This window comes from Eublepharis macularius, chromosome 10, assembly GCF_028583425.1.
Source record: "Eublepharis macularius isolate TG4126 chromosome 10, MPM_Emac_v1.0, whole genome shotgun sequence".
Taxonomy (NCBI): domain Eukaryota; kingdom Metazoa; phylum Chordata; class Lepidosauria; order Squamata; family Eublepharidae; genus Eublepharis; species Eublepharis macularius.
Window position 1 is genome coordinate 19149447 of NC_072799.1, and position 18511 is coordinate 19167957.

Below are 18511 nucleotides of genomic sequence, written 5' to 3' on the forward strand. Positions count from 1 at the left end.
TGGTTTTACACACATTATAAAACATACTATTGTTTATATTTAGTATATTCTTATCCAAAGTTTCCTCTAAGGAGCTGAAGGCAGTGTGCATGATTCTTCCCCCTCCTCCACTTTATCCTCACAACAGTCCTGTGAGGCTGGTCAAGCTGAGAGAGATTTTCTTGGTAAGTGGGGTTTGAACCCCAAACAATGAGTGCCAAATTGTGATTCTCTCACCCACCTCAGAATTTGACAGGTTCTAGCCCTAATGTATAGTGTGACAGACAGGAGGTTGTCAAGCCCCTGAAAGTGCAACAACTGATCAATTGTTAGGGCCTGAGCCTATTTAAATGCTGCTCAAACATCCAATAACATTTGAGAAGGACGATTTAAAGGTGGGGCAGCAGGTCTGCCTCTGGAAGCAAATACTTTAGTGTGTAGTTCTGTGAGCCAGCCTAGACATTACTTTTTACATAAGTTTCCCTCAGGGACTTTCAGCCATACTGCAGCATAGGGTTGCCAGTTCTGGACTGTGAAATTCCGGGAGATTTGGGGGTGGAGCCTTGGGAAGGCAGAGTTTGGGGAAGGAAAAGACCTGAATGGGGTATAATGCCATAGAGTCCACCGTCCAAAGCAGCCATTTTCTCTAGAGGAACTGATCTCGGTAGGCGATCAGTTGTCATTTCCGTCCTCCTTTATACACTATTCTACCTGAGTGGGAAAACTGTGGGGAAGGTTTTTATTTAAAACAGCCCGATCCTTCAAAATCTTAAGAGCTGGTATGAGTCCCCTCAGGTTTATTAAAGGTCTGTCACAGGGTGGTTCACAAAAAACCTTCCATCTTCCTCCCTTCCCGGTCATGCTTGAGGGCTTTCTGCCCCTATGCTCAGAACTCTGCCAGCCAACCCCTCTTTCCTTTGGGTTGAACTTGATTCTGTTTTGCACCCTGGTTGGACACAATTCTGCCCTCTCTCTGATTCTGTCAAGTTTCCACAAGTTTGCACTGACTTGGGTCTGCTGGTTCTATCCTTGACCTTTCTCACAGCCAATCTCATGTGGCAGCCATCTCCCAACCTGAAGCAATGCAATCCATTTTTATACTCATGCTTGGATTCCTAGCCAGGTGTTTATAAGCCATTGCTCCAGTAAAAACCAGCCAGGGATAAGGAATTTACAATGACATAACCTTGGTTTTCCTGTCCTAGGGAGTTTTCCTATTTGATTTGGAAACAGGACATTCAGTCCCACTCTTCTTCTTAAAACCAGTGGGTAGTTTTTGATTTTCTGTTTGCTTTGCTGGTTTGTCAAATATCAGTCGTGGGATTCTTTGACTATTACCATAATCTGCACTGAGCCATTTTTAGGTTCATTTGTATTACTGGCCTCAGCGACCAAGTCACTAATTAAATAAGTACTTGTTTGCTAGTTGCTTTTATGTCAGCATTGGCTGTTAGGAAAACCAATTAAAATTCTACTGGTTCCTTTAGAGAGGCTTCCCAGTTAAGCAGGCTGAGGAAGTGGGCTTTAGTCCACAAAACCTTATGCTGGAATAAAATTTTGTTAGTCTTTAAGGTACAACAAGTCTCCTGTTTATTTTTGCAAAATCAGTTGAAGTTATTGATATTACTGATTTCTGTCTAGCCTAAACCTAGCTTCTCCCTGATGCCCTGACAGAAATATTATTGATATTTCCTGATTTATTCAGTATTATTCACTGATTAAATTTTCTGCTCCTATACTCTGAAATACCTTAGGGTTGGGAAATTCCAGGAGATTTGTGTCTGTGTGTGCGTGTGTGCGTGTGTGCGTGTGTGTGTGTGTGTGTGTGTGAGAGAGAGAGAGAGAGAGAGAGAGAAAGAGAGAGAGAGAGCCAATCTACAAGTGATGCCTGACACAGGTTGGACACTTGTCAGCTTCCCTCCAGTTTTGATGGGAAATGTAGGCGTCCTGGCTCTCCATTTAATTGAAGTTTACAGAGCGGCAGTCTATGGAAGGGAGAACATGCGGTCGGGAGGGGAGTGCAGATGTCGGGCTCTCACCGGGCACCCCCACTGGGTGTTGGGGGGGTTCTGTAAACTTCAATTAAATTGAGAGTCAAGCTTTAAGACCAGGATGCCTACATTTCCCATCAAAACTTGAGGTAAGCTGACAAGTGTCCAAGAGAGTCCTTGGCGGGTAGAATCCCTCAGTTCTCCACAGCAAACATGCAGGTGTATTGGTTGAAGTAACTTTATTAGAGATCCAGCAAGTTTAAGCCCGCTGAGCCTGCTGAAGCGGGGAGGGCGGAATATAAATGTAATAAATTAAATTAAATTAAAGGTGCTCAGACAACTGAATTGGCAGAAGTGACATAACTGGGGCTGGTGATGTTAGTTATAGGGAACGTTCCTGCCATCAGAATAAGGGCCGTTAAAGTTTTTGGGCGCAAAAGAGCCATGTGTGTGTGTGTGTCAGGGAGAAGCTAGGCTTAGGCTAGACAAAGCAAAGAATGAAATTGTCTCAGTTCCCAAGAAAGATACATTTTGAGCTGGCCATAGGCAGCCTTCAAGGACACTTCTGAAGGCCGCGGGGAAAGAGAACGTAAATACTTGTGAGATAACCTACTGCCTTAACATCAATAAGAAACTTCTCATGCCCTCAGAGGACCAGTATATAACACAGCATACATTCATGGCAGATATGAACACAGAATACATTCATGGCAAATATACAGACAGGCATATATGACTCTCTCTCTGTATGTGTGTGTTTGGCAACCCTAAATATCTTTCACAGTTTATTTTTATTTCTTTTATTAGACATCTATACCTCATTTTCCTTCTGAAAGGGGACCCAAAGTAGCTTACAACATTGTTCTTCCTTCCTTCATTTTATCCTGATAATAGCACTTCTGTGAGGTAGGTTAGACTGAGAGCGAGCAACTGGCCCAAAATCAAAATCAGAAGGTTGTAGAGCCACTTCTCTATACACTATGCCAAAAACAGTGCAATTGGGGTAGAAATCCACCCCAGATCATGTTATCAAGTTTTTAACCAGCTGTACTGTCAAGGAATTCAAGGAAGTGGACATTGTTTCCCCTTCCCATTTGATCCTGTGAGTAAATGGCAAATGGTCACACAGTGAATTTTATGACTAAACTGGGATTTGAACTTGGGTCTACCCTGTTCTAAAACCAACACTTTAGACCACTGTAATATCACATTGGTTCTCTGTTGCTTCATGCTCTGACTTTAGATCATTCATATCTTGCCATAGGCAAAGCCTGTGGCTGTACTGCACATTTCCCACATAAAATACTTTGGGAAGCCAGGCTCTAAGGAACATTGCAACTAATTCCACATGCCCACTTCTATTAATTTTCTCTCTACTGCTAATTCCAGAGGTAGCACTATGTAGGTTGTTTCCCTTTGGAGAAGAGAATACATGATTTTAGGATTGGGGGGGGGAGATGAGATTTGGTTTTTTATCTACAAATATTCAAGCAGAATATAAATACAGAACAATAGACATGTTAGGCTGTTGCAGAAAAATGAGACAAAGTCTATTTGCATCATCATGACTAACAAGATTTATTCCCCCATCATTTTTCATGAGAGAACTCTCGTAATCAGATACAGAGATCACATAATCAAACAGAATCAAATAAGCACTCCAACAGGCCAGGGCAACAGATCCACTAGTCATATCTAGAGATAGGCATGAACAGCAATACAAACTAAAAAAAGCCACAAACAGCCCAATCAGCTGTTCGCAAGCAAGCTGTTCGTGAGGCCCCATTCTAAATGAACAGGTGGTCATTGCAAGCCTCGTTCGTTGCTGTTCGTCAAGCCAGACAATGTGGCACCTGCAATCAATTCCCTTGGCAAGCAGAGGCAGGGACTGCCTGAACTCTGTCTGAACTCCTGCTGTTGCCCTGGAAACCCCAATCTAAGCCCAAATTAGCTTGATAGGCAGGTCTTCCTTTCAAGTGTGGAGCTTCAAATTTTTTACAAGGAAGCAAAGAGCAGGGGGGAGGGGGGGCTCCCAGCTCTGGTTTTGCAGACAGTGAAGGAGAGACAGTTGCTGTTGGCATTTTGAGAGAGAGACAGGGAGAGTGCATTGAAGCTTGAATTTTCTTTGTGTGTGGTGGGATAGGGATCTACCTCTTCAGGTTCCAGGGCTGCTGCCAGACTCTGGGGCCAAGCTATTATTTATTATTGGTACCTTTCCTGCTGCCTGCTCAGGTAGGGTTTCTGGGAGTGCTGTGGAAGGGATCTTGATGGCTGGAGGAGAGCCTGCTGGCCCCCACGAACAATGAACAACGAACATGTTTGTGATCAGGTCATGTTCGTCAATGTTCATTGTTCGTGGATGGTAATGAACAACAAACACCATGTTTGTGTTTTTTTTCTGTTCATGCCCATGTTCTGTTCGTGCCTAGTCATATCCCCAGAGAAAGAAACCAAGATGTTACATCCCTCACCTTCATTCTGTCTCTTCCAAACCTGCTGGGGGTTTTTACACACAGGTTGGAGGGGTAAGGGGAACTATCCAGAAACGCTCAAGGGCACTTGAAGAGGAGACTATCTTTTATTTATTGTGTTTCTCTAGTGTCAGGCTTTCTGTTACACGGGGAACCATTTTGACATCTGAAAGAAATTTCAAAAGCAGTTCACAACGTGCTTTTGGGCAGTGGGCTTGGGGTGGAGGTTCTGTTGCTATAAGGAAAAGCACCAGGAATCCCACTGACTGAACACAAGCCTTTGAATAAGTCACTGTTAGAGCACAGCCTTCATTTTATAACTAACTTGAAAGAAACAAAAGAAGAAAAGGTCATTTTCTTACTATATTCTTTTTACTGACAGACAGCTGAGGTATTTCTTTACCGTTTAATCCTCTGGTTTTTCTGCTTGGTTATATAGGCAATATAGGGAAAAGATTATGAAGAATTGATTACCAATCAAATTTCGATGACTAGGATTGTCCTTGATTTAAGGACTAATTTTAAAGGGATTTGAGCTGCCTTATTTATGGTTGAGCTGACTTATTTCATTATGTTTCAGGAGGAGAGGGAAAGGGAGAACAAAAATGTGGAGGAGGTGTCTTGGCAGCTGCTCTCTTTTTTTAGTAGGTTGGAACATACGTTTGAATAAAAATGTTCCATTCAAAAACATTAGTTTGCACCTCATCCTGTGAACTGAACTGAAAATGTTTAAACTGGCTGATAAATCCCAGTCCCCAATCTGAATTGTCAGCACAGACAATTGGGAGGGGAAATAGAAAAAAAAAAAAACAGAAGCAGCCAACTGGGGGAGATAACTAGAACAACATGAGGACCAAGTTATCATCCTAAAATTATTATCAGTTCTCCACTTCCAATACCATTTTAGGGTGCCAACCTCCAGATCTCCCAGAATTACAACTGAACTCCGGACTGCACAGCTCAGTTCCCTTGGAGAAAATGGCTGGAGAGTGAACTCTGTGATATTATATCTCAATGGCAACAATGCTTGTATACAGACCTTCCAGTTCCTTAAGATCTAGCAATGAGGCCCTACTGAGAAAACCATCATAAAAGGAGGAGTGATGGGTGTCCATTAGGATCTGGCCCTTTTCGGAGATTTCTCCAATACTGAAGGGTTCTCTGTTATTTCAGGAACATGGAAAAGTATCTCATTTCTCTTTTAAGTGACTTTTAATATATACTTTTAATGCCTATGTTTAATGTTGGCTGGTGGATTTATTTGATGGTATTATGTATTTTATTATGCTAAAGCACTGTTTATATTCATGGCTCGAAATTATTTAATTACAGCTGTTAGGTTATAATTCTGTAAGCCACCTTTTCAATTAAAAATGGTCTAGATATCTAGTAAATATATAGCATATCATTGACAGCATATCAATATATTTATCATAATTCCCAGAAGGGGACACCATGTGGATTTTCTACGTCAGTGGCTTAATACTTAGCTTGGGGCTTTAAGGTTGCTAGGTCCCTATACCCTCTTGGTGAGGGGGGGATCTGGCACTCACCAGGACGATACTCCTCACATGCATTTCCAGCAGACTTGATGACATCACTTCTGGAAGTGACATCATCGCACCACTCATGGGAGTGCTTCCGCACTCTGGGCAGGGCTGATTCTTTGACAATTTGATTCTTTGAGAATCAGCCCCTTTGTGGCCAAAATTGGCCCCAAACATAGCACAGGAGCACTCCCATGGCCAGTGTGATGATATTTCTTCTGGAAGTGACATCACCATGTCTGTCAGGCGTGCATGCACCATGCTTGTGCCCAGGGTGTCTGATGGTGGCAGGCAGTTACCGGACAGCTTGAAACTGCAAGCATGCAAACAGCCGGGAGATTGCCTACCACTGGTGGGCACGTGGGATCCCTTGGCTCCATCTATGCTGCAGCATGAATTCCTACAACATTGCAATGTCTCCCCATCTTCAAGGACATCTTAGGGATATGTGGGCATATACAAATGTGGTGAAAGAGCCACACCAACCCACAGGCACTGTTCCATTTTGCTCTCCCAGGCATCTAGGCACAGCGGCCCTCCAAGTCCTGCTTTGCAACCCCCTTTCAGAGGGGATTTCACTCCCTCTTTTGGTACACCGCTGCCATCACCTAGCCTTTGTAGAAATTGCCCACTGAGAAGGTCAAGACTCCTAGTTCACCTTCCCTGTGTTGCCATTCTAAGGCCCTGCCTCTTTCTGATTCTCTCGCTACCCAGTGTCTGGGATCTGCTTACCACACTTGCTCTCCACTGCAGGATTAGCAATTTGCCCTTCTCCTGATGCCTGTTTAAATATCATGTTTGAACAGTGGAGGTCTAGGTGGTACAGAGCTACCAGCATTTAAAAATTAAAAAAACATTCATTAAAAAGTTAATGTCCACAAGCCTACTCTCAGCACAGCAATGAATCTCAAAAGAAAGTTGTGTAAACTTGCAGTTCCTCTGCCCCTTGCTCTGTACATGCCCTAGTAGTTCTTATTCTAAGGCAGGCTCTTTAACTTAGAAGTTACAGTGCTCTAAAAGCTTCTCATTACCTTGGAGTCTTTGTTCAGGCCTGCAACCCTCCATATGGCAATGGTGGCCTTCAGCAGGATCCCAAGTATAAGAGCTCCTTCGCCCTAGATGGAATCAGCCAATGAGACATTGTACCCCAGGGGGTTTATTATCTCTTTATGCCTATACCATTCCCTTTGTGGGTCAAAGAAGCTTCCTGAATCTCCAGGAATATACCCTCTTTCATTTTTCACCTCCCAAATTTCTGTTCCCTGCCAGTTGTCAGCTTCTAGTTGGAGGTGTGAACACTTCATTGTCTCTTGCCTCTTGCATGCAGCCTGGTTGGCTGGAGAGCAATTGACTTTACTTCTGCCCTCCTGCATGTTCTCTGCTAAGAAAGAGAGATTTTATAAAACTAAAACAGAAGGTTTTGGTACAGTCCAAACCTCCAGTGTAAAATGCATTTCTCCACACCAGTAATTAAAGACCTCTAAGATTGATTCGGTTTCGTTTTCCCGGCCATGTCGGACGTTCCTCTCCGCAGGTCCGGGGGGAACTGTCTGAGCAGGCTGACTGGGCGGTTGACCCGCGAGGGTTAACCTCCAGGACTCCCAGGGAGGGAGCCTGGATCCGGGGTGCCGCGGGAAGAACCCTCTGGAAGTAATGCAGGGGGTAAATTGCCCGCTTGCCCCAACAGAGGCCGGCAGACTTGCGCAGCACCGCGTGTGCTGCCGGGCCATGGAGAACGGCAATAAGCAGATTTAAGGTGAAGACCTGTAAGTAAGCGAATCCCTTCTGATTTTTAAGCGTATGCGAAGGATCGGTGGGAATTGAAGCTAAAAAGGTGCAGACTTCTTCCCCTGCACCGAGTTTCGGAACTTAGTTGGCGCCCCCCCCCTAAGATGGCGACGAGAAAGCAGAGCCCAGCAATGAGTAAATCGGTGATGGCGACGTTACAGGGGAAGGGGGAAACGTTGGAAGAGCTGGTGAGACGAGCAGTTTTCGATGCTGTGCAGCCCTTTGTAGCGAAATTGAATGAAATGGGGCAAAAGGTTGATTCAGTGGAGAGCGAGGTGAAAGCCATTAAAGAAACAGCGACCGGAGCAGAGCAGTCTGCGCACGAGAATGCAGTACTCATGAAAGCAACAAGTAAGGAAGTGAAGCTTTTGGAGAATCAAATAATAGGATTACAAGTGGACCGTGCCCAAACGGTATTGCGTCTTCAAAATGTAAAAGAAGAGCAAAGTGAAAATTTAAAAGATTTGGTGTCTGGACTTTTGGCGCCATTCACAAAGGCAACTAAAGAAGAGATAAAAAACGATATTTTGGAAGTCCGGCGGACATCTTCAAAGTATGCAATGAAGCGGCAGCTGCCTCGCAAGATTATTATTGACTTTTCATCTAAGAAGATTCGGGACACCATCTTAGACAATTCGTATAATGTGGACTTGGACTATTTGGGCAATAAGGTTAAAGTATTGAAGGATGTTCCATTTTTGGCTCGTAAAAGAAGACTCAAATATAAAGGACTTGCGGCTTTCTTGAGGAAATGTGATATAAAATATAAGTGGCTGTTTCCAGAAGGCGTCTGGTTCAGATATAAAGATCAAACTTACAAGATTACATCGGACGCGCAGCTGACAGACTTTTTGTTCAACCATCAGGAGTTTCAGCAGGAAGAAAGTTCAAAGTCTGAAGGGGAAAGTGGGGGGGGAGGAAAGAGCGGGCGCAGCTGCTCCAGCTGCGCAGAGAGAATTAAGACCGAGACGCAAGGGGGGGGGGGAGAAGTTCTGATCCTGAATATAATCTGTATTGTATAAGACCTACCAATCTGACAGCATATTAGAAAGTTAATTTTTAAGAAAAATTGCAGTATGAAGGGAATACAAGACATGTAGTGTAGTGTTTGTTGTTTGTATGTTGATTTTCCCTTTCCCCAGTTCTCCCTTCCCCCCTTTTTCCCCCTCTCCCTTCCCCTTTATACTTTTGTAGTCTTCTGTAGTTTTTTATGTTATATATTAAAAAATAAAAAACTTTACAAAAAAAAGACCTCTAAGATTAGTATTATAATTTTTATCTTGATCTCCAAAGTGGGAGCTGTTTTTCAGGCAGTCAGCCATCCTGCCCAGACTGATACCTGTTCAACTGTAGGGTCACAACACTGCACTTTTAGACCATTCCTTGGACTTCTTTTCATTTTCAAGTGGTGGTTCATAGCAGCATGGTCAATGGGTTGGATCCAACCAGCTTTTCTGCTGATTAGAACAGAAGGAGGGGGGCCCTTTTGACCACCAAAAAGACAAGCCTTCTTGATTCTATTGTGGAATTATTTTGGCTCGAGTTGGACTTCCCATCCAGATTTTGCAGAATTTCTAGGTTGTATCCCAGAGTCTGTTCCAGATTTGCAGTTTCACCAGGATGATTTTCACTGTAGTACTTCATGCATAGCACTGGCATGGCATTTTCTAATTTGGTAGATGCAAACACTGTCCAAGAAATTTCCAGTTTAACAACCCTTTTACATCCCAGCTCATATATGCCAATGACCTCTCATTAGTTGTCCAGCCAAGTGTTAGACCACCAAGGAACATAAAGATCGCCAGAAGTTGTCCTGAACATTCCGTAGGTGGCCATTTCCCTTCTGAACCAGCATGGAATTCCAAACCTAGCAGACTGCTAGAAGGGCACTGCTTCAGAATGTGGAACCCTTCAAAGGAACCATAAAACCAATGTCCATATAACTTGCGGTAAAGAGTAGATTCTCCAAGATTAGATTGCTAATTTTGGCGTCCTGGCCAAAATTCAGTGTGTATATCTGTCCTCTAGTTTTGTCCCTCTGACTTGGCCATACAATGTATGCTTGGCTGAATATATCTCCTTCGTCCTCCCCATTCTTATTATATTTCCTGCTTAAAATGTCCATTTGTCTTGTTTTCACTGGCTAAAGTTTCCCTAAAACAGAATTTAGAGGTCCATTTGAAAACTCTCAGTGAAAACAGGCATCTGTGGGAAACAACACAAGCTGTTTAAGGGAAGCAAAAAGATGTCCCATCAAATGTAGTAAAATTCTTTATGAGAGTTCTGTAAATTCATACCTGAGATTAAATAGAAAACTATTAATGGAGGTTGCTGTCTGTCTCTCACTAGTTTAAAATGTCATGCTGGGTGTTTGGAGCAGCTGAAGAAACGTTTCTTGCAAGGGGCAGAGTTGATAAATTCTAGAGCTTCCATCCAATGACACTGAAAGCGGAATTTTGAGATGTCCATAGAGAGACCTGGTTAAGAAAAACTTCCAAGCAATTATTATTGAAGTGAAAAAAGAGTTTTAATAAGGTTGCTAAAATTTGCAGGTTGCAGGGGAGTTCATACATTGCTCTCAGTGGCATCTTCTCATTTTCCTGATTTAAATCACCCCCTCTGGAACTGCTTTTTGCCTTGAGGGAAGGAAACATAAAGTATTTATATGGTACCTGAATTTTGTGTGCCCCCCCACCCCGTGGAGCAAATAGCAGGTCTAGTTATATTGGGAAACGGTGTAAGAAAAAAGGATTATCAGTTATTACTCCTTCTGTTCCAGATGAGCTCTGATCCAAATTCTTCCCTCTCCACTTTAATATCTGCTATTATCTTTAAAACATATATGGGGAATCTAATAATGGGCCCACTTTAGCCATCTTTTGAAAAATAAACAGCTGCCTGTTATTAACCCAATAGTATGTGCTATGTACGTTTTGCCTGCATGTTAGTGTTTTCACACAGAAGAATGTTGTGTGTGAAATGGCACATTTGACACCCGAGTCCACACTTTAATCCCCTCTTGAACAAATTAAACTTCCCCAACTTCTCTTGTTTATAGACAGTCTTGCAGCAGAAAAGAGAGAAATTCCACTTGGACGTTCTGCCCCACCCCCAAAGAAAACTCCTTTAAAAAAAACACACCCCAACTAATGTTCCCAATATTTAGTTTTAATTTAAATCTAGACCATTATTATACATCTCAACCTCTAAAGCTATTCATCTCTGGCTCAACCCTTCAATTAAGTGGAATGATGCAAAACTCTGGGCACTAAAATGGCATATTATGTTTAGAAACAAAATCTGGGACTAGGAAAAAAATGTTGAAGTTTGGAGATTTTCTGGTAAGAATCCATCTGCTGACATCACACAAAGAAAGTGGTGATTGGCTAGTGGAGGGTAAAAATAGTGTTTATATTCCAGGAGGATGACCAAGAACAAACAGATGAACTGTTAAATCTCGGTCCCCTGACTCCTTGGAGACCAGCCTGTACTCTTCAGGACAGCAAAACGGTAAGTGTCTGGCAACTTGATTCTATGCAAGTGGAAAGCTTTTCACCCTTCTCAAATCCTTGGATTTCTGAATTTCTCATTCTGCTTTGGAGTTCATCTATGTTTTATTTTTTAGGTGTGGATTTAACAGTGTGGCTTCTAGGATTTAAAGCAATGTTTAGTAGATTTTTTTTAAAAAAACCCCTTTTGCTCACTTTCTGTGACCAATGTGATCAAACAGAACAAAATTTGAACTTCCCATTTTATAAGCTAGGAAACAATATTCCTTTGCCCCCTGCCATCTAAGACGCTTGGATGGAATTTATTAAAGCATTACTACTTGAATGGAGAAGGGAGAATGAAACACTTATTTCTTTTTTAAAAATTCCTCCAACTTCATATAACAAACCTACACATAGTATCAATATCTACCTTTGCTTTTTGTCTGTTCGATATGCTTCTCATGCATTATGTTAGCATCCTTACAACAGCCTTGTAAAGTAGGTCATTATTGTAGTCCTCAAATTGCAACTGAGAGCTGAGCCGGTATACAAAGTCACCTATAGATTCATGGTGAACGAATTTCCTGGCTTACCGTTTTCCCTAAAGAAACCAAGCCACAAACATGGATGGCATCGATAAAATTAAATTTGTGGTTTATTTCAGGTCTTAAGGCTAATTTAAACAAAAAGATGCATGCAAAGCTGCCATTGTTGTTATCTATTCCAAAAAGAACTAATGCCGTCCTAGGAATTTAATCCCTAAGATGTTATGTGGCCCCTATCAAATTATTAGCATTATAACAGAGGTGAATTCACTCAGGATTGACAGCTCACTATGTTGAAAAGGATAATAATAACAACAACAACATTCAATTTATATACCGCCCTTCAGGATGACTTTACTTAACGCCCACTCAGAGCAGTTTACAAAGTATGCTACTATTATCCCCACAACAGAACACTCTGTGAGGTGGGTGGGGCTGAGAGAGCTCCAGAGAGCTGAGATTAGCCCAAGGTCACCCAGCTGGCTTCAAGTGGAGGAGTAGGGAATCAAACCCGGCTCTCCAGATTAGAGTCCTGCACTCTTAACCACTACACCAAACTGGCCTTGATTTCACCCTTGATTTCATTTACACCCCTCCCTTCTTATTTGAAACTCAAGGCTGTGTACAAAAGATTCCCACTCAGAGATTCCCAAAAGATCCAGCAATATTTAGCTGTCTGAAGATTCCTCCACCCTAGCTTTCAAGCCATGCTGCTGTCATCTTTGGTCAAATTCCCCTACAAAGTCAGCCCATGTAAACTTGGAAGCCCTCCAGCGTTATGAAAGTTTTGAGGAGACCACCAACCACATTCAATTAACCGTGGGCTGCATTTCACCCTGTTGAAATGAATGAAACTGTTCCTGGGCAGCCTTGGTGCCAAGTTTTTTTTTTTTTTAAGTAAGACACTCGTTGTAGCTGTGTTGAAATACAAGGTAACTACTATAAGACAGACTATGATGGTCTAGAACGAGGAGCCACTCATTTGGATCTGCTGTTCTTTGTTATGATCCAAACCATGCATTGAATCCAGCCGGCCTTTAGCACAGTTTTAAGCCGGTTCCCATCCTACGTGGCCTTTGTCCATGGAGTCCTCTGACCCCTCTTTGGTACAGCCTCTTTGGTAGGCAAGATCTCCCTTTTTACCCAGTGGAAGACCTGGCTGTATCCAACCCAGTGATTCAGACTTAAATAAGCAACAATGCAATCAAAGGCGTTCATTTCACATATCTGTAGAATTTTCCTCTGGTGCACAGACACATGGGGAGTGATTCCGCACACGTTGAATAATGCACTTCCAATCCTCTTTATAGATCATTTGGAATGGATTTTTTTGTGTGCAGAACAAAAAATCCACCTCAAATGATTGATAAAATGCATTGAAAGTGCATTATCCAACGTGTGCAGAATCAGCCATTGTTTCATTGTGTATGAAAGTAACTGTCCTCACCTATACAAAGGCTGAGCGTATGTTGGGAGGAGTCCTTGCATCTCAGGTGACACAACAGCATGACTGCGAAGGAGGGCTTTGAAGAAGGAGGATGAGGTGTGGTCTTCACCTTATGGTCTTATGGTCTTCACCTCTCATCCAAGGCACCACCATACCATGTCAGATGGCCAAATTACAGGCAGATGGGGGAAGACCCACAAGGATCCAGTCCTATCCTCCACTCCTCATATCTTTTTAACACACAAATGGTGATAGGGAATAAGGATCCGAGATTAGACTAGCATAAAAAACCTCCAAAGCCACGACACATGGAAAGGCCCCAAACCTATGCTGGATTCAAAAAGCCTCATTTAACAAACAACTGTTCATTCCCATAACAGATATGTTAAGAATGTGCAAAACTGTGTGTTCTCCTATGTTAAACATGCCTTTCATATAGCTGAGATGTGTCTCTCATGCAACCCAGACATTTATTTGTTTAGAATATTTTTATCCCAATTTTCTCCCACACCATGAACTCAAAATGGCTTACAAAATGAACATTAAAAATACAATTTACAATTGCATCTATACCGTGGCAGGTCCCCCAATGCAAACTTCAAGCAGGAAATGAATCACAAATATGTCCCAAGATGGTGACGGTACTGCCAGCAAGCCAAACTTATGTCCTAGGTTTGGGACAAAGGCCAAGAGCTCTTGGGCTATGGTTTCAACTATGGCTTGAGAAATTCCTGGAGATTCGGAAGATAGACTTGATGGCATCCCATTCCTACTGAGGTCCCTCCCCTCCCCAAATTGCACCGTTCCCAGGCTCCACCCCTAAATATCTAGGAATTTCCCAAGCTAGAGTTGATTAATCTGATCCAAAGACTGGAGATTTTGAATGGGAAAAGGACTGTGTGACTTGTTTCTGTTGGTGATGGATAAGAAGAAAAGACTTTCTGCCTAGACCACAAGTAAGGGCCAGTTGGAGGATGGAGCAGGAAGGCCATTTGACCTGGGACTAGGGTTGCCATACCAGTACTCCAGCAGCCGGTGGGAGAAAGAAAAAAAAATGGCTGTTGGGATTTGAGAGAACTCCTGGGAAAACCCAAAAGTGACATTGTGCCTGCCTAGGAATCGTCAAAAACTCTATGGCTTTACCATAAAGTTTCCAGTTATTCCTAGAGAGGCATGGCACCGCTTCCAAGTTTTCCCTGGAAATGACATCACACCATCGCTGATGGTCACCTCTCATGTCCCTGCTCCACTTTATCTCCTGGGACTAAGATTGACAGTCCTCTGGTAGAGCAACAATCTGTATAACCGCACCCAACTAACTATGCTACAACAATAAAGTAATAATCATGAGTTTTAATCAGTGATTCTCATAAATCAAATTGTACCTTGAATGAATTAAAGTGTATATACAATATCACAACGCCTGAGGTTTATCATCCATCACAAATATTCTTCATAACATGCATGGGTACATACAAATGTTACCGTGCTATAAGATTTTAAATACAATAAAAGTAACTGCTGACGGGTCGCCAGCAAGAGGTTCCCGTTCCAGATTCCCCTTTTTCAAAGCAGTTACCTAAACAGTTTTGATGGATGCAATCTCAATAAATAAAACAGTAGCTTAACACATTTCTCAATTTTCAAAGTGCATAGTGGCAGTACGCTCTATAGCGTAGAAGCAAGGGATGCTCCCCCTCTAGCTCCTATTTCCCACTGTTGCTCTAAGTAGTGGCAGGAGAAAAGTGAAATTAAAATGTTTGCTGGGCCAATGGTGTGACTTCAACGCCATGTAAAGCCCAGAATCGATGCCATACCTCTCTAGGAATTACTGAAAACTCTATGGTAAAACCAAAGAGTTTCTGGCAATTCCTATAGATGACTCTCATCATGCCTCCCCAATACCTCCTCTAGTCTCTCACTCTAGCATTTGTCCCAAACTCTATGATTAAACTGGAGAGTTTGGGGAGAATGCTAAAGCATTGCCCATATGATGACATCACTTCTGGGTCATGCCAGAAGTGACATCAAGTTTCCTTGTTCAATCCCTGGTATCTCCAACTGAAAAAGGATTTTTGGTAGCAGGTGAAAGGAGAGATCTTTCTCTGCCTGAGAGCTGGGGGGACATTGGCAGTCAGAACAGTCAGTGTTGAGTAGAGGTGGGAATGAGCCGGGGGAAAAATAAACCTTGTGGTTCGTGGTTCATCCCACTTCACGAACCACGAACCATGAACTTTCATGAACTCGCCCCAGTTCATGAACCGGTTCGTGGGATTTAAGTACCCCTTTCTGTGCTGCTGCAAAGTGGCACAAAAAGGGGCATTTCACCCCCCCACCACCAGCTTAGATCAGCTGCTTAGCGGGGAGATCCCTGACAAGCAGCTGATCGGGCAGGGGGTTAAATGCCCCTTTCCATGCCACTTTGCAGCGGCACGGAAAGGGGTATTGGACTTTTACACAAACCAAATGAACTGGCAGACCAGTTGCGAATCACTGGTTCGCAAAGCACAACCTGGCCCAGTTTGTGACGAACTTTAGTTCGTCTTGCAGTTCATGCCCATCTCTAGTGTTGAATAAGTCTACCAAAAGTAGCCCTGGGCCTCCAGGCAAAGGTTCCCTTTAGCTCCCCCCACACACACCTCATGCAGATTCAATCTAAAAATTTGTCTGAAAATAAATTCCCTAGTTTTTCCAAACCCATGAATGACAAGGTCACCCAGAATTGTTGACACCCCCCCCCAATGTCCCTGCTTCTGGTCATCTGGTTTCGGTATTAAGCAGCTTCATATGTACTCAGTCCTTCCAGATAAGCCTACAGGTCAGCTGAGTTCTCGACAAATATAACTGATTTCCTAAATTCCACAACGTGTCTGGCATGCTTTGGGCCTAAATTTTCCTATGTGGAGCAGAAGGAGGCTTTCAGATAGTTTTCAGTATCCTTTCCAAATCCTTTCCAACAGAATCCTTTCCAAATTCTGTTTCTATAATGTATTATATTCAAGGGTTAGAGGACGAGAAATCAGGAAACGATATATCAAAATCCATGGAATGGTAGGAAAACTCCTCCCCCTCTAATGATTGGCTACACTTAGTTCTCACGATTTGTACAGGAAATCTAGAGTTGGGGACCTCATAGAACCTGAAGTCATGCCCAGAGCTTTCACAGAGTGACTTAATCTTAGCGGTAACTTTGTTGAACTTACAAATGTAATTAATGGTTAATTCTCCAGAATTTACATCTTAACTGCCTTCCTTAGACTGGTATTTAATATTCCTCTGCATGGCTGGGATTTGGCAGGAGGGCTGCTTGAACAAAACAGAGCATGTATCTGTGACCTTATTAATAAACGGCAGTGAAAAGCTCTCTTTCTCATCAATCACAGGCCAATATTGGAAGAAACAGGAACAGATATTTTATTAGATGTTATAAGAACTTTGGTATGAAGCAGTGCTTATGTGAGAGCTCATTCATAACCAAGTTTTCCTCTTTGTTAATCTCTATCTTCCTGCTTTGCAAATGTTCTGAATCAGAGATTAGATGCTGGTAAGAGATCATGCTTACTGCTTGAAACAGGATGCCGTATTAGATGGACTACTGGTCTGACCCAGGACAGCTCTTCTTATGTCTCACATCTGCTTTTTATGTAGAAGGTTCCAAGTTCTACCATCTCCACTTGTTAGCAAGTGCTGAGATCTTTTTTCTGGAAAATCAAAACAACTACAGAGGAAAAGACCCAAGTAAAAACAATTGGCTATATCAAAGAATAAGAAATATGGGAATAAATGACCTCATAAATACATATAAAACAATAAATATAATAACAACAGCATTCAATTTATATATCACCCTTCAGGACAACTTAATGCCCACTCAGAGCAGTTTACAAAGTATGTTAATATTATCTTCACAACAATCACCTTGTGAGGTGGGTGGGGCTGAGAGAGCTCCTAGAAGCTGTGACTGACCCAAGGTCACCCAGCTGGCTTCAAGGGGAAGAGTGGGGAATCAAACCCGGCTCTCCAGATTAGAGTCCCACACTCTTAACCACCACACCAAACTGGCTCTAACTATAATTTATACTGAGAAATAAATATAAATATGCCAAACAACAGATATAAATATAATTATAACAGTTCAGTAAGTATATTGTAGAATAAATTAACATTTCATATCGAACTGTGGATATGAATATACTGAACAATGAATATGAATAATGTAACTGACAAGTTCCCCAGGCTCTTGACTCCTTTGGTACAAGTAATTTCTTTCATCCTTTCTGAGTGATTCCTTTGTTTGTAGAGGAAATTTGCAGAATGGATGCTTTACACTGGAAAACATGGAGACAAGCTCCATGATATGCCTGAAGTGAATATTACTAGTATCTTCTTTTCAAGGACAAATGACTGATAATTGGGCATGGACAGGGGTCATTTCGTAGAAAAAGAGCTGGAGGAACTCATTAGCATAACCCATTGGCATAACCCATTAGCATATGCCACGCCCCTTGCCATCACCAGAAGTGTGTCATTGGCATAACTGATTTGCATATGCCACACCCCCTTACATCACCTAACCTGGCTGTTTTGGACCCAATCCTGGCCATTCAGGGCCGAAATTGGGCCCAAAATGGCAAAAAGGGGCTGAAAATGGCCAAAAAGGGGCCCAAAATGGTCAGGATCGGGCCACTGCTGAGTGGGAGAGTGATCCACCACCCGTCAGAGGTAGGGGTGTGCAAGCCAAAAATTTTCGGCTATAGCCGAAAGTAGAAAGCCGAAAGAAGATTCTCTATCGTTAAAGCCGAAAGCCGAAACAAGAATCTCTTTCGGCTTTCGACTTTCGGGATTCTTTCGGCATTATTTCGGCATTCTTTCGGCTTTTTTCTATGGGAAAATGCCTCCGTCTTCCCGGACGTCTGGGGGAGGCATTTTCCCACCGAATAAGCCCAAAATTGGTGGGGACCTTCCTCTAACCCTTCTCTAACAACCACCCAAGTTTCAGACAGATTGGACGTTGGGGGGGCATGTTATGGCCCCCCAAAGCAGGTCCCCCCATCCTCCCATAAGAAAGCGAAGGAGCAGCATATTGTTAGCATGCTGCTGCTCATCTTTCTTCATTATTTCCTATGGGGAAAAAATGAAGAGGCAGGCTTCCTTTGCCAGGGGTGGCATTTTGCATGCAAAATGCCCCCTCACCCTCAGGGGCCCTTCTCCCACCCCTCCTCCCACCCCCCACCAAGGCTCAGCCTGCTCCC

At 42.8% G+C, this 18511-nt stretch overlaps 1 protein-coding gene across 1 annotated transcript in view; it reads left to right on the forward strand.

Moving 5' to 3' along the window:
• The first annotated feature begins 11211 nt into the window (after positions 1 to 11211).
• The window catches only part of IBSP (integrin binding sialoprotein), a 35087-nt gene continuing 27787 nt past the window's right edge, over positions 11212 to 18511 (forward strand). Inside the window, exon 1 of the mRNA XM_054990359.1 lies at positions 11212 to 11286. The gene's annotated coding sequence lies outside the window, so the exon portion shown is untranslated. The remainder of the gene's footprint in view (positions 11287 to 18511) is intronic.